The sequence below is a fragment of the Mauremys mutica genome, chromosome 1 (genome assembly GCF_020497125.1).
Source record: "Mauremys mutica isolate MM-2020 ecotype Southern chromosome 1, ASM2049712v1, whole genome shotgun sequence".
Lineage (NCBI taxonomy): Eukaryota > Metazoa > Chordata > Testudines > Geoemydidae > Mauremys > Mauremys mutica.
In genome coordinates, this window is record NC_059072.1 from 66,932,548 (window position 1) to 66,946,287 (window position 13,740).

General features: G+C 38.4%; 1 protein-coding gene and 1 non-coding gene across 11 annotated transcripts in view; both read left to right on the forward strand.

The window, feature by feature from the left end:
- CNOT2 (CCR4-NOT transcription complex subunit 2) overlaps positions 1–13,740 on the forward strand; it is a 151,530-nt gene that overhangs the window by 11,100 nt on the left and 126,690 nt on the right. The window lies entirely within an intron of this gene.
- On the forward strand, positions 11,289–11,429 carry LOC123362322. Its single transcript, XR_006576422.1, has one exon. It is a non-coding gene; the product is annotated as a U4 spliceosomal RNA (small nuclear RNA).

Sequence of the window (13,740 nt, forward strand, 5' to 3'; positions counted from 1 at the left end):
GCAATTGAAATAGTCGGGATCTTTCTAGCAGTCCCTAGAGTGTCCGTTAATGTTTCATTTTTATAGGAAAAATGAAATGTTGAAGATGCTTTGACAATAAAAGTGTATCTGTATCTTTGCCAGATTTTGTTGTTACTTCACCTTTTTAAGGAGTATATAATATAAGCAACTCAGCACAGATATAACATTAATAGTTTGAATAGATCAAGGTATTTTTTGGGTGTAAAAATACAATGAAGCAATTATATTGAATTACAACAATATGCCTTTTATGTCTTACCTTCATTAGATCTTTTCTTAAACTTTTGCCGCTGTGGCTACCGTTGGTGCAGCTCTATCTGCTGGAGTAAATTCTAGTGTAGAGAAGGCACTGGTGGCTGCTGGCATTTTAATCATTATGTTATCTTGACCTGCTTTGAGCAGGACTGGGTAACAGTGATTGAAGTGTTGGCAACTAATGCACACTCTTTATCTCTAGCATTGGTGGTAGCAAAATTGGGCTATTGAGAGAGTCTTGTGAAACACAACCTATTAATTGATTAGTAAACAAAATATTACCGAGGAAAGTTTGAACGCATGTGTAACTGGAGTCAAGTTAATACCCAGAAAATGTATTATTATGTTGAATAATTTTGCGTCAAAAAAATTGCAAGTGCAAAGTCCTAGAAATGAACAGCTAAGGGATGTAGTCACGTCTATTGTATTACTTCACCTATTCAGTGTACACATTTTTTTTTAGTTGAAATATATTGATTAATACAAAGATAACTAAATGTAATCAGCATAATTTTTAATCTTTACTTTTTACATACAATTAAAGAAAAATACGACTACTGATGGTAGCCATTACCAAGATCTTAATTTTTTTTCTTTCACTTTTATGGAAAGCAGTTATTTTTATTTCCACTAACTACATTTAATAGAATTATTAAATCATCGTTCAGGTTTTGTGTTATGAGTGTGTTTTATGTGTTTTATGAATTATATTGTTAAATGTCCATTTGTTTTCAGTCATAATGTAGTCACATGATTATATTTTGTCATAGTTCTTTTGGTTGGGAATGTATTATCTCGAGTAATTACTGGGACATAAATATTTTTAAATTGGGGAGGGAGGAAAACAATCACATTTTACACAGTACACAAGAGACAAAAGGATTACAAATAAAATTGAAACGAGCTTAGCTTTTGTCTTGCAAACAAATAGACCCATTATGAATATTTTAAAAAATACCATTTTAAAACTTTCTGCTTTAGTATTGTTAAGTATGGACAGACATAACACACACACGCACACACACACAATTCTAAAACACAGTTCATATGCTGTATAGAGTAAAAAATTACTACCTTCATGTAGTTTGACTTATTAACAATAACAATGTTCGTTTGAAGTCTTTTCCCCAGGCTATTACTACTTTCAGACTGGTCTTTCGGTCCTCTTGCTCTGGAGAGCCTTCTCACTACCCTTATATCTGAGTGAGATAATGAATCACATTTCAGAGTGCACCTAATGTCTTCCATTTGCTGCCGTTAGGATGGATTTCGTAGGAGAATGCTTTCAGTGTGGAGATCCAGCTAGTTCCTCACTGCCATATACTTCTACCTCTCACTAACAATCTGACCTGCATTGCCCACTCAAATTTAACATTGTCTCCATAAAATTTGCAAAGATGAAAATAACAAATTACTAGGATATTATTGGAAATGGGTCCCTTGAATAGGAAATGGGACTTTATGATCTCCTAGTAACTTCTTTTGACTTTTACATAAGTATACAAATTTTAAGAGGAGGTAATATTAAATTTGAGTGGCCACTGATAATGCTACATGGGTCTTCAGCCAGGGCCGCCCAGAGGATTCCGGGGGCCCGGGGTCTTCGGCAGCGGGGGGCCCTTCCGTTCCGGGACCCGCCGCCGAAGTGCCCCGAAGACCCGCGGCGGGCCCCTCCTCCCCCCGCCACCGAATTACCGCCGAAGCGCAGCCCGGTCTTCGGCGGTAATTCGGCGGAGGGGGGGCCCCGCCGCGGGTCTTTGGGGCACTTCGGCGGCGGGTCCCGGAACGGAAGGCCCCCCCGCCGCCAAATTACCGCCGAAGACCGGGCTGCGCTTCGGCGGCGGGTCCCGCTCCGTCTTCGGCGGTAATTCGCCAGCGGGGGGGTCCTTGCGCCCCGGAGCGGAAGGACCCCCCGCTGGCGAAGACTGGGAGCGGCAGAAGCTCCTGCACCCAGCCCCGCCCAAGAGTTTGCCGGGCCCCCCGGAGCGAGTGAGGGACCCCGCTCCAGGGGCCCCGAAAAACTCTGGTGGGGGCCCCCGTGGGGCTCGGGGCCTGGGGCAAATTGCCCCTCTTGCCCCCCCCTCTGGGCGGCCCTGTCTTCAGCATTCACTATCCATTAACAATTCATTTCAATCCTTCCTAATTTTTTTTAATAACAATTTACATTTAAAAAAGTGTAACTATTTTGGTTGTGTTGGACTCTGAAGCATACTTGCAATCTTAATTCCTAAAGTTTTTGTTAAGAAATATTTTTAATTTTAAAAGATTTGCCAAAGATTTTAAATTGTGTTGGTGTATAAGATCTTCAGGAGGGGCGCTGTGCTCCAACGGATCTTATGAGGCTTACCAGAGCAGGACTCCATTCCAGATATTAGTAAGTGCATAGGTGGTGAATGCATATGATGCTGGGAGTTCAACTGTATTGGATATTGCGCGTAGTGTGAATGGTAGAGAAGACAAGGTGGTCTTTATCCAGATGCAAAACTTCTTATCCAGTGTGCATTTTCCTCAGGCTCCCTGTACCCCTGTTCTGTGCCCCTTCTATAATCTTCTGGCTTCTCTTGTACCTTTTTTACTTGTTTGTCCGTCTCTCCTGCTCCATGCCAGTGTCTGGTGTCTTTACTCAGAGGGCTTTCTGCTATCTTTCCATGTCTCTCTTGTTCCTCTACTCATTCTCTCTCGCTCTCTCTCTGTGCTCCCATTCCATACCCCTTCCCACACTTCCCTCTGGTCTTTAAACCCCCAGTGGAAAAGCCAGTTTATAAACATTTAAATGTTTATATTCTGTTAATTAAAAAAATTGTTAAAAGAACATTAATGTTACAAAGACAAAGCACTAAAAGTTAGGAAATGCCAGAATTAAGATTCCCCATGAAACCTTAAATCCAGCCCTCTTTTGTATATGCTCTATGATATGGTGTCTAATTACATGATTGTATGCTATTTTTTTCATACTACCTTGTTTCATTCAGTGCATGGGATGGGTCCTGTTCATTGAATGGGTAGTTATTCAATATTTCTTTTTATCTTCATGGTTTGATGTATAGCCCCATGCATTATTTACTGCACAACATCCAAAGCTTGCATTGATTGCAAAATTAATAATTTCCTCATGAGGTTTTCTAGGATGTTCTCAGTAATATCGTAAATTCATTAATCTTGTAAAGATGTATTTTCATAACACCTCTGTAAGGTATCGTCCCCATTTTACAGATGGGAAAGTGAAGAGTAGAGATTAAAGCCCGAAGTGTCAACTAAACTTTGTGTCCTGTATTTGAGAAGCCTTACTTAGTGTTTTACAACACTTTATATTCAGAGCAGAGCTCCCCTTGCCCACAGTTGAAGTTGAATGTTCAGCATTTTTCAGTGTTTGACTTTGCAACATTAACATGCTTTTAACTTAGTTTTTGGGGTGTAATTTCCTACATTTTAAAAAACCTTTAACTTTGAAAATACAGAAATTCTGTCATGTGCAACTATATTCGCACTCCCCTCTCCCCTGAATGGATCATCAGCAGGGTTGGCACCTTTAGATCTACAATACAGTCCTCTACCACTGGAGTGGATGGAGTCACTGTTAGTATTAGAAGGCTATTTTGTGGACCTGCCCACTAGAGGGGGATGGAGACACACTTTTCCAGGTTTCACAGCTGCTTGCTAGACAGCAAAGGAATGTTGAGATCCAAGAATAGGTTCAGGAAGGGAGTTGTCTCTAGTGGTTAGATTCTTTTGTCCCTGTCCCCTTTTACTGCTATTCCCCCCAGATCCTTGCCCCTGTTCACCTTTCCACCCTTTTGCTTCTATTTTTCCCCTTCCACAGCTCCTGTCCCACTCTGCTCCTGACGGTGGTTCCTCACTCCTGTGCATTCAAATCAAGATGCTTCCTCCATACTGCCTGGGTGCCAGCAAGGGGAAGCACAAGAGAATTAGGTTCCATGCTCTCAGTTCTGGTGCCCAGCACTACAGTGGGAATTGGCTGATAGGAGGAACAATTTCAGGACTCATCCTCAGCTGCAGCTGCCCTAGGATGGAACATGTTCACTTGTTCTGTAGGAATGCCTCATGTGCAGTCCATCCACAAGCAGGACCTGTTTGGGGATGGAGTATGCTTGGGTACAGATGGTTTTGTAGAATTTAGCTGTCAAATTCTCTCCACAGCATCTGATAAGAGTGAATCTTCAGAAGCTTATCACTTGGCCCAATATGGGTGAGTTTTCACAAGGATGACAAAAGCCATACTCCTGTCAAGGAGACAACCTGCCAGATTTCAGGTCCCTGCTCCAAAGCATGGATGTGCTAAAGTTTCTCAATGAAACAGTTGTAAGAATATTTTTTTAACATTATCAAAAGCTGTTTTTCCCTAATAGCTGTTGGAAACGATTGACCCATTTTTAGGTGTTACTATCTATAATAAAAGTTGCTCTTCAAATACTTAAAACCAATTCTATAAATTTTCATAACCTCCCTGAAAGTAACTTATTTAAAAAACTTAAAAGCGCTTATTGACAAGACCTTCAAAAAATCTTCATTTCTAGGCTATTCCACTTTTATAGAGATAAGACCAGAAGTGTTAGAATAAACTTTAAGTAGACTACAGTATCATTTTCAGAGCATCATAACTTTAAAACATTTTAGGTTACATTTTCAGAAGTGCATCAGTCCCTTTTTCAGAAATGACTCCTAAAACTTAAGTTGACCTAGCTACATCACTCAGAGATGTGAAAAATTCACACCTCCGATACACATAGTTAAGTCGACATAAGCCACATTATAAACACCACTAGATCAACAGAAGCATTCTTCTATTAACCTAGCAACCTGCCTCTATGGGGTGGATTAACTACAGTGCTTGGAAAATCTTCTTTCACTGTAGGAAGTGTCTACACTATGGTGCTACAAAGGCACAGGTGTCATCCTGTAGGTGTGCTTCTATAGCGTAAACAAATCCTATAAGATTACATGACCTGGGTTGCACTTTGAAAATGGAATTTAGAATTGGTCTACACGTAAAAGTTAGGTTCACATTGCTACTTTGGTCGGGGTGTGAAAAAGCCACACACCTGACTGTCACAGCTATGCTCACGTAACCCCCATTGTAGATTCGTCTATGGAAGAATGCTTCCGTTGATGTAGCTAACTTTGTTTCGGGAAATGGTGATCCTACACCAACAGAAAAATCCTTTCCTTTGGCTTAGACTGTGTCTAAGGGGTTATGTCAGCATAGCTACATTGACATAGCTGTGCCGGTATAGTCTCATTAGTGTACACATACCCATAAGCTTCTAAGTCACTTAGGACTTGGCTACACTTAAAATATTACAGCTACATCGCTGTAGCGCTTCAGTGTAGATATCACCTGCACTAATGGGAAGGGTTCTCCCATTGGTTTAGATAATCTACCTCCTTGTGAAGTGGTAGCTAGGGCAACAAAAGAATTCTTCTGCCTGCACAGGGACTTAGGCCAGATCTACATTACAGACCTATGTCAGTATAACTACGTTGCTCAGGGGTGTGAAAAATCCTGACCCCCGAGTGATGTAGTTGTATCATAGAGGTGTAGAACTGGAAGGGACCTTGAAAGATCATCGAGTCCAGTCCCCTGCCTTCACAGCAGGACCAAGTAGTGTCCCTGACAGATTTTTGCCCCAGATCCCTAAATGGCCCTCTCAAGGATTGAACTCGCAACCCTAGGTTTAGCAGGCTAATGCTCAAACCACTGAGCTATCCCCCCCGTAGACAGCACTATGTTGGCTGGAGAGCTGGTGACATAGCTACCACCTCTTGGGGAGGTGAATTAATTACACTGACGGAAGACGCTTTCCCGTCTGCTTAGGAGCATCTTCACTAAAGTGCTACAGTGGCACAGCTATACTGCTGTGCATGAACACAAGCCTTTAGGTCAGCTTTACAGAGCTGCTCAGGAGTGTGGATTTTTATGCTGACCTAATTTTCTAGTGTAGACCAGTCTGAAGGCCCTTGTGAAAATTTTACCTTTTTTGTCTAACTTTCATCAGACTCTGCAGAAAAAGTTGTATCCTGGTGTCAGTTTTGGCATGCAAAATTTTAGAAAGATAAGTGTCATTTGGGGGAATTGAAAATTGGATTTAAAATTACAAGGTTGCACCACCACTCTACTTGTGGAGACTTCCACTGCTCCATATTGAGCATGTTTTGTAGAGATAATTTATCTGGGTAAATAACAGAGAAAACATTTTAGCTGCCAGTTTACAGAGGGTTATGAGGCATAAAAGGAAGCAAAACAGAAGAGATTGATGCAGATAAAAGGGAAAGTGTAGGTTAGTAGAGTAGGTGAGACTGAGGAATTAGGTGAGCTGAAAGTGATAATTGGAATTGCAATGGAAGATGTAAATCGAGAATAAATTATGTAAGTTCAAGTAGTACATACCTATCCAAAGTTTAAAAAAATTGGAGCGATATGGGTGGGGAAGGGCTGTGAAATTGATATCAAAAGATTTATTGGCTGGAACTTGGATAGTAAGAAAGTAACAGAGTAGAAAAGGTAGGAAATGTATAGAGTAAGCTTCGCTAATTGCAAAATGATCTAGCAAATTTGCAATATTAAGTTGTGCACATATAGCCAACATTTTTTTTCTCAGAACATGAGCAAGTAAAACTTTGGGAGTGGATTGAAGAAAGGAACTGCAGGGTTTTGTCTACCCTTAAAGAAAAAAATATCTCACTGGTGCTGATGGTGACTGTATTAGTGGATAAACTGTTATATAATGCTTAGAGCAGCTCTAGACAACACAGTGGTAAAAATGCCAGCAGCTAGTAGTCTACACTAATGTTCCTTCTATTGTTTTAGTGAAGCTGCAGTGCACTAGTGTGGCGCTACAGCAACATTGTGACATTTCCAGAAAGAACTGGGTATAGACAACCAAGCCTAGATGCATTGATGACAGTGTCTGCTGTTGTAAAGGGTCAGTGTTTTAAAGTTGTCTTTCCATTGGAGCTTTGCCTGCACTAACAAGTTAATCCACCTTCTAGCTAAAAGTACAGCTGAACTGGTGTTGAAGACAGACAGGGTTGAGAACGATTCTTTCTGGAATGTGCCTGAAAGTTGTTTTGGTCCTCTCTCTTTACATTTTTGGGATGAAAAGAACTATAAAAATGACGAATGTTCCCTCTCTCCTAGATGTATTTTGTTGTTGTGTGTGTAGGAATAGACTGTTTCTTCTTCTACATTTTGTATGGTACCAAGCACAGAGGCTCTCCCATCTTGGTGTTCTGTAGGTGGTACTATAATACAAATAATCATTTTGGAGGTCAGGAGGGAAGTTAACTGCACTGGGTTATACCATGTTCATATTTAGAAAGGTCATAATGGACCACTTGAACTAAAATGATTATGAAAAGCTTTATGCCACACTTTATACAGGGAAAACATTTTATCATATTAGCAGGCATCTTGGATTTCATAATTTTTAACTTTTTAAAATTTTCTTGGAAACTATTTTGTTAGTGGTTTTTTTTCAGTGTGTTGCATAAACAACTGTGGGCTTAGTAGCAGCAGTTCCGTACTATGAGAGATGTTGATCACCTTTCAGAACTCTGCTTGTAGTTACCCAATATGTAACTCACTTTTGTTTGGCAGAACAATCCTGTGAAATTCAAAGGCTTCCTTGGGATAGCTCACTTCCAGCTGCATTTAACTGCATGGTAGTTTTATATTGTAATATTTCCATAGGCATATATAGCAGCTTCAGCCAGAAGGAAAGAAATCACGCTGAATATTGCTATATAAACTACATACATGCTGGCTTCATGAAACTATAGATTTCCATCATTCTGTTTACTCATATGGTGTGAGTGGTTTCTAAGGCAAAGTTCAGGTAGCTGTGTCTTGCTTTGTTCATAGCTTTAGGTTCTCAACTAGAGTGTACAAGACTTAAAAGTAAAGAATACAACTTTGATGTCATTGTCTGTTGCAAGTTTACTATTATCCATTTTTAAGTGGAAGTTTTCCATTAGGATTAGCAATAGTAGCAGTTAATTTAATATTCAGTGAGATGTTTCATCTTTCTCACCAACCATATTCACTTATTATTTAAAGTACAGTTCTTTATAAGATAGTTCTTCAACTTGAGGTGCATTTAGCTGGTCCTATACTTTTATGCATGAAATAGTATGCAGACTATCAGGATCTATAATTTTCTTATTTATGTGGATAGCAGTTCCCTGTTCAAGTTTCTTTGTCAGTCGTTGATAATGTAGCAATGAACTTTTGCTATAGTATCTAAAGACTTGACTTACTGTTCAATGTAATAATGACATAGTTCAAGGTGAATGGTCCCCTAGAATATCTGTTCTACCTTGTATTTAGCTTTGGCACTCTGTGGTACCTTGGAACAGCACTGTGTAGCTCAAAAGCTTGTTTGTCTAACAGAAGTTGTTGGTCCAATAAAAGATGACCTCACCCATCTTGTCTCTCTAATATCCTGGGACTGACATAGCTACAACAACATTGCATACTCTCTTGAAGGTGTCGCTTAGTTGCAAATATCCTAGATTTTTCTTGCTACAGTTTGTACCCTTACTGTTTATATGCTAAATCTTTTACTTATATTACTAGTAAATTGGCAGTTGCATGTCAGAGTGAATTTTAAAACTTTTCCTGATGTTTAAAATGAACTCCACTTCCGTTGACAAGGTTACACAAAAAATGCTTTACGTTTAAAACTAGCACTTTTACTTGGCTGGAAGAAAAGTGATAGTTCAAAACCTATGTATTAAACATGCAATAGTGAACTTTGTAATATTTATATTAATGTATTTAGAGAGATGTTCCTAGCTAGGATTTTTTTTCCCCTTGAAAAGACCAAAAAAATTAATTGGAAAAACTATACTAATGCAATGTTGAGGTTACGTAGTTCCGCATTTTTAAGTAATGAATTACCTAAGTGTAAATTGAAACAACTCTGCTTCCTTGTGAGATATGCATTACAGTAATCTGTGATCATGTAGTTAGACTCTAGAGTCACGTTTATATTTCAGAAATAGCTTGCAATCATAACTAGTGTAATGTATGTGTGCAAAAAATTGAGGATGCGCATTGTATTTTAACTCTAGCATTTCTTGACTTGAGTCCCTACCTGCATAAGTTTTGATGTATCTTAGCTTTTCCGATTATTAACTTAGTTTTGCATGGTTAAGTGCTACTCTGATTATATATAATTCAGTAGTTAAAATCAAATCTATACCATATTTTTATTTGCCACACTTTTCCTGCCTCAGAGTTAAAACAATCCTTTCCCTAGGCAATTGCAGCATCCAGGCTACAACAGGTTTCTAATTGAATCTTTCAAGACTGGGACAGTCTTTATAGCACTTTAGAATTTCCTTTAATAGGCTCTGGGCCAATCAGTTACCTCTACCTTTAGCAGTGAACATTGCAGCCACCATTAGTTCAAGAAGAACTCCTCTATCAGTATGGATCACCCCCTTTTAACTAACATGTAAGAAGGCACCAACCCTACAGAATACAACCTGAAGTTGGATTCTGCTTTTCCATTTATCTTGGAAATTAATACCAATTACTCTTTTAGCCTTGCACCAACAAATTCGCTCAGCCCCCATGTCTCCTTACTCTCAAATGAAGGACCATTCCTTCACTGTATATAAAACTACTTGCTGGATTTTTCACATGGTATCTAGCTTCCTAATGTTGCTGACGTCCTAACTCCTTTTTCCCTTCAGCATAGTATGCACAATGCTACAAAAATGTCTTAATAAATTTACATTTTAATTGTATTTAGTACTTATCTTATGTCTACTTTACAATTCCTGTTTTTAAATGCATTATCTGACTTCATAATTTTCAATAAAGTCTTTGCCTGATTGTTTTGCAGCAGGACTTTCCAAAGTAACTATCATACACTCTGTGGCTAGCAAGGATAATACTAACTTTTTCTCAAGAAAACTTTTGAATCTGTGACCATTCTGGTACTTGGAAATACTGCCTCATCTTTATAGTGAAGCTGGAGAAATGTACAGAGGCACCCCAAGGAAGACTGAACTTTTTTTACAGACTAATTCTTCTACCACAATGTTTTTAATCAGGACAGATCTAATAATTGTAAGAGTATCCCCAGTATACTATTTCATCTTATATAATTACATGTGAAAGGAAATATAATAAACTTTGATGTTGCCTGCTGGTTGGGGAGGCGGGGATGAACCTAGGTTTTTAAAGGTCTGGTATTTTAAAGGTCCAACCAGTGTGGATGGTTCACTGCTGCTTTGCAGCTAGCATTAAAGAGCTTCTCCTACAAAGCCAGCTGTTGAGAGATTTGGAATTAGTTGGTCTCTTAGGTATCATTGTTTTGCCTAAATCCCTTAAAAAAGTGATACCATAAAATGATTGGTACTATGACTCTGTTAAAACAAACTTTTTGCTTTGTCCTTGACTGACCCCCTGTTGTGGATCTCCTTTATTATGCAATTACGTAATCTTGCTATCCATCCGTTTTAAGTTCGTTCTCTCTCTCTTTTTTTCTCTCTCTCTCTCTAAAAACAAACTACCGTGTGTGAAATATAAATAAAATAGATACATGGGGCAGTTAATCTCATTTTTGTGTGTTCTGGAGCCTGGAGGGATAGAAGGCTAAAATGTGTCACCTGTTCCTTCCTCCCACAGTAGCTCTTCTTGTGGACTAGCAGGAATAGCAGACTGAAACCAAGGCTGTCAGTTTGACTGATGCTAATTGCACTGGCATCCTTTGCAAGTGCTTTGTGCAGTAACAGGAGAACAACAGATCCAGTGTTTTTCTTCCCAGTTGTGATTCTCTTGCATAAGATTATTAAGTATTTATGTTTTGTGGGACACACAGAGTGTAGAGATGGCAATGTGATATCCCATGATTCATGAGAAATTCAAATCTTCTCTCTACATGTCTTTTTCTGTTTATGAAAATTATCAAGAGAATATACTTCTTACATACTGCAAATTCTTTAAAGGTGTCAGAAAATACCCATACACTTCTTGAAGTACTAACTTTGCGCAGTGGCAGTATCATAGCCAATGTGGTTAATCTGAGGTGTGATTATTGCTAGTTGAAAACTTTTCCCAAGACCCCGCCGTGTTGATTTGAAATATAGTTGACACTGGCAATTTTTGACAGTCTCATGTGAGGGGGCGGGGGAAAAAACTGTAGGTATTTCTCAAACCAACCAAGTTTTCCAATTACAGTATCCAGTCTAACTCTCATGGACTTTGGGAGTGGGACAGGTCAGGACTATGGACACACAGTTGGAAGATATTTTAAAAAATACAAAGAAATTTAAAACAAAACCACGTTCTTCTTATTTAAATTACACCCAAATTACACATAAAAAAGAACTTGTGTATGAAATTGCTGAACATACTGTGTGTGTTGCAAATGTACTCTTCTTGTGCCAACCATACAAGATGGAACTTTATAGTTAATTGATTTAAAGGTTATGTGCATTTTAAAATACCATGACAAGGCTATGGGGGTGGAGGAAGGATTTTAGAAGTTATGAGACTAGATAGACATCCAAAATTAGAACTGTATGAATATTCCAAAATATTTAAAATATTAACATTAAAAAGACCCAAAAAACGCACCCCACAAGCAAGCAAACAATAATACCACAAGAAAAAGAATAGTTACGTATGAAGTACTAAAATTTAATCAGGAGGTAGAAAAGCTTCCCTGAAAACTCTGTATCTGCTATTACAAAGTAATCTAGAAAATAAAACAATGATCAGTGAAAATAATTTTGTTTTCCTATTTACTTTGTGCATTTGACGGCACTCTGTACATCCAATTTAACTGTGTTGCTGACACAGTTGCATTATTTGTCCCCAGATCAGTGTGTAAGAGTGATGTGCATACCCTTCTTCAGGCTCAGCAAGGAGGTGGTGGTGTTCGCTGCTCATGCTGAAAAGTCAGGGAGAAAAGTTAGAGGGAATGAATCACTGTATGGTAGTGTTGCTTTCTTGCCTGCCTTTACAAATAAGGCAAAGAACAGAAAAAGCCCTTAACTTTTTTAAAAGGTGTGTGTGTGTGTGTGTGCGCTCGTGCGCTCTCTCTCTCTCTCTCTCTCTCTCTCTGTCAGTATATAAAAATATAGATTAAGCGGGGTCCCTTTCAACTTTAACATGCACACATCTGAAAACGTGCTAATACCAGACTTAAAGCTTTGTTTGCTCTAAATGGATTAACTTAAATGAACAGAATAAGTTACATGGTCTGTGGTACTGTGTACTATGAGTGATACCACATGATAGACTGTGGTGCACCATTTCCTCATTCCTGTATTATGAAGCTATGGCAATTTTATTATTCTACTCTGTTATAACTTACTCCATATTTACCATTTTAATAATTTATTCAATGAACTTATATTGTGGGATGGTGTGTAATTTGATACAAATAATCGATAAACAACATAGAATGAATAGGATGGACTTGTATTGGGTTATTGTGACAGTGCAAAACCACCAGAGCAGAGCTCTTTTACTTTATCAGATGGAATCTTATTAAGCAAATTAATATTACTATTTTATGTTTTGGTTTTGAATATTTCTTTAGACTAAATGGGGATAGTAATGCTTTGATTTGTATTGCTATAGAAACGTTTAATATCACTGGTGATTAGAATATAGAATGTAAACAAATGTTTCAGACATTTCAAATCTAAAACAAATCAACAAATATGAAACAATGTATTGTATAATAATCCTATTAGAGTTCTGGTGATGTGTTCCTTGGGCACCACTCTTGAGTTAGTGGTACTAATACCCTTATTGGGATTACTGTTTTGTAATGGATAGTAACTATATTTTAACCTGTGTTCAGATCTGTCTCTGACTTCCTATGTTCATCCTTCCATGTTAGGCATGCATTGTGGCCAATATCATTGAAGTAAAGACTGGTTTTGACCTGTTGGTATTGAGCAACTGGTCATTTTGTTTGCTGTTTGTGTATGCTTCAGACACACTGCCTCTGAACGCTTTGGTCCGTCCCTTTACATGCTCCAATCTGGGCATACCTTCTGTGAAGTGTGTTTTGGATTTTCTAGGTTAAAGGGTGCAATATACATGAAATATTGGTTAGTGTGGAGTTTCATATTCGTTTTAGTTTGTTCTGCAAACATTAAAAATAATTAAAAAAAATACGAAAAATCCAACTTAATGTATTTATATACAAAATCTGCAGCCTTAACTTTGGCTGAGATCTGAAAGCTATAAACTGGAGTAGGCATAATAAGTATTTCGAATGCAAAACTCCAGTGAAAACATCATTGTACAGTAAGTGATGTTCATGATTTAATAGGTGGTGCGCTTGCTTTTTTGGGGTCCATACTATGCCAGCAAACTAACATAATGTAGGGAGGTGTAAAATTAAGGTTCTGACCTTGTTTTTTAAAGATCCTAGGATGTCTTTAGCAAGATCCCTGGCGTTAACCCTCATTTCC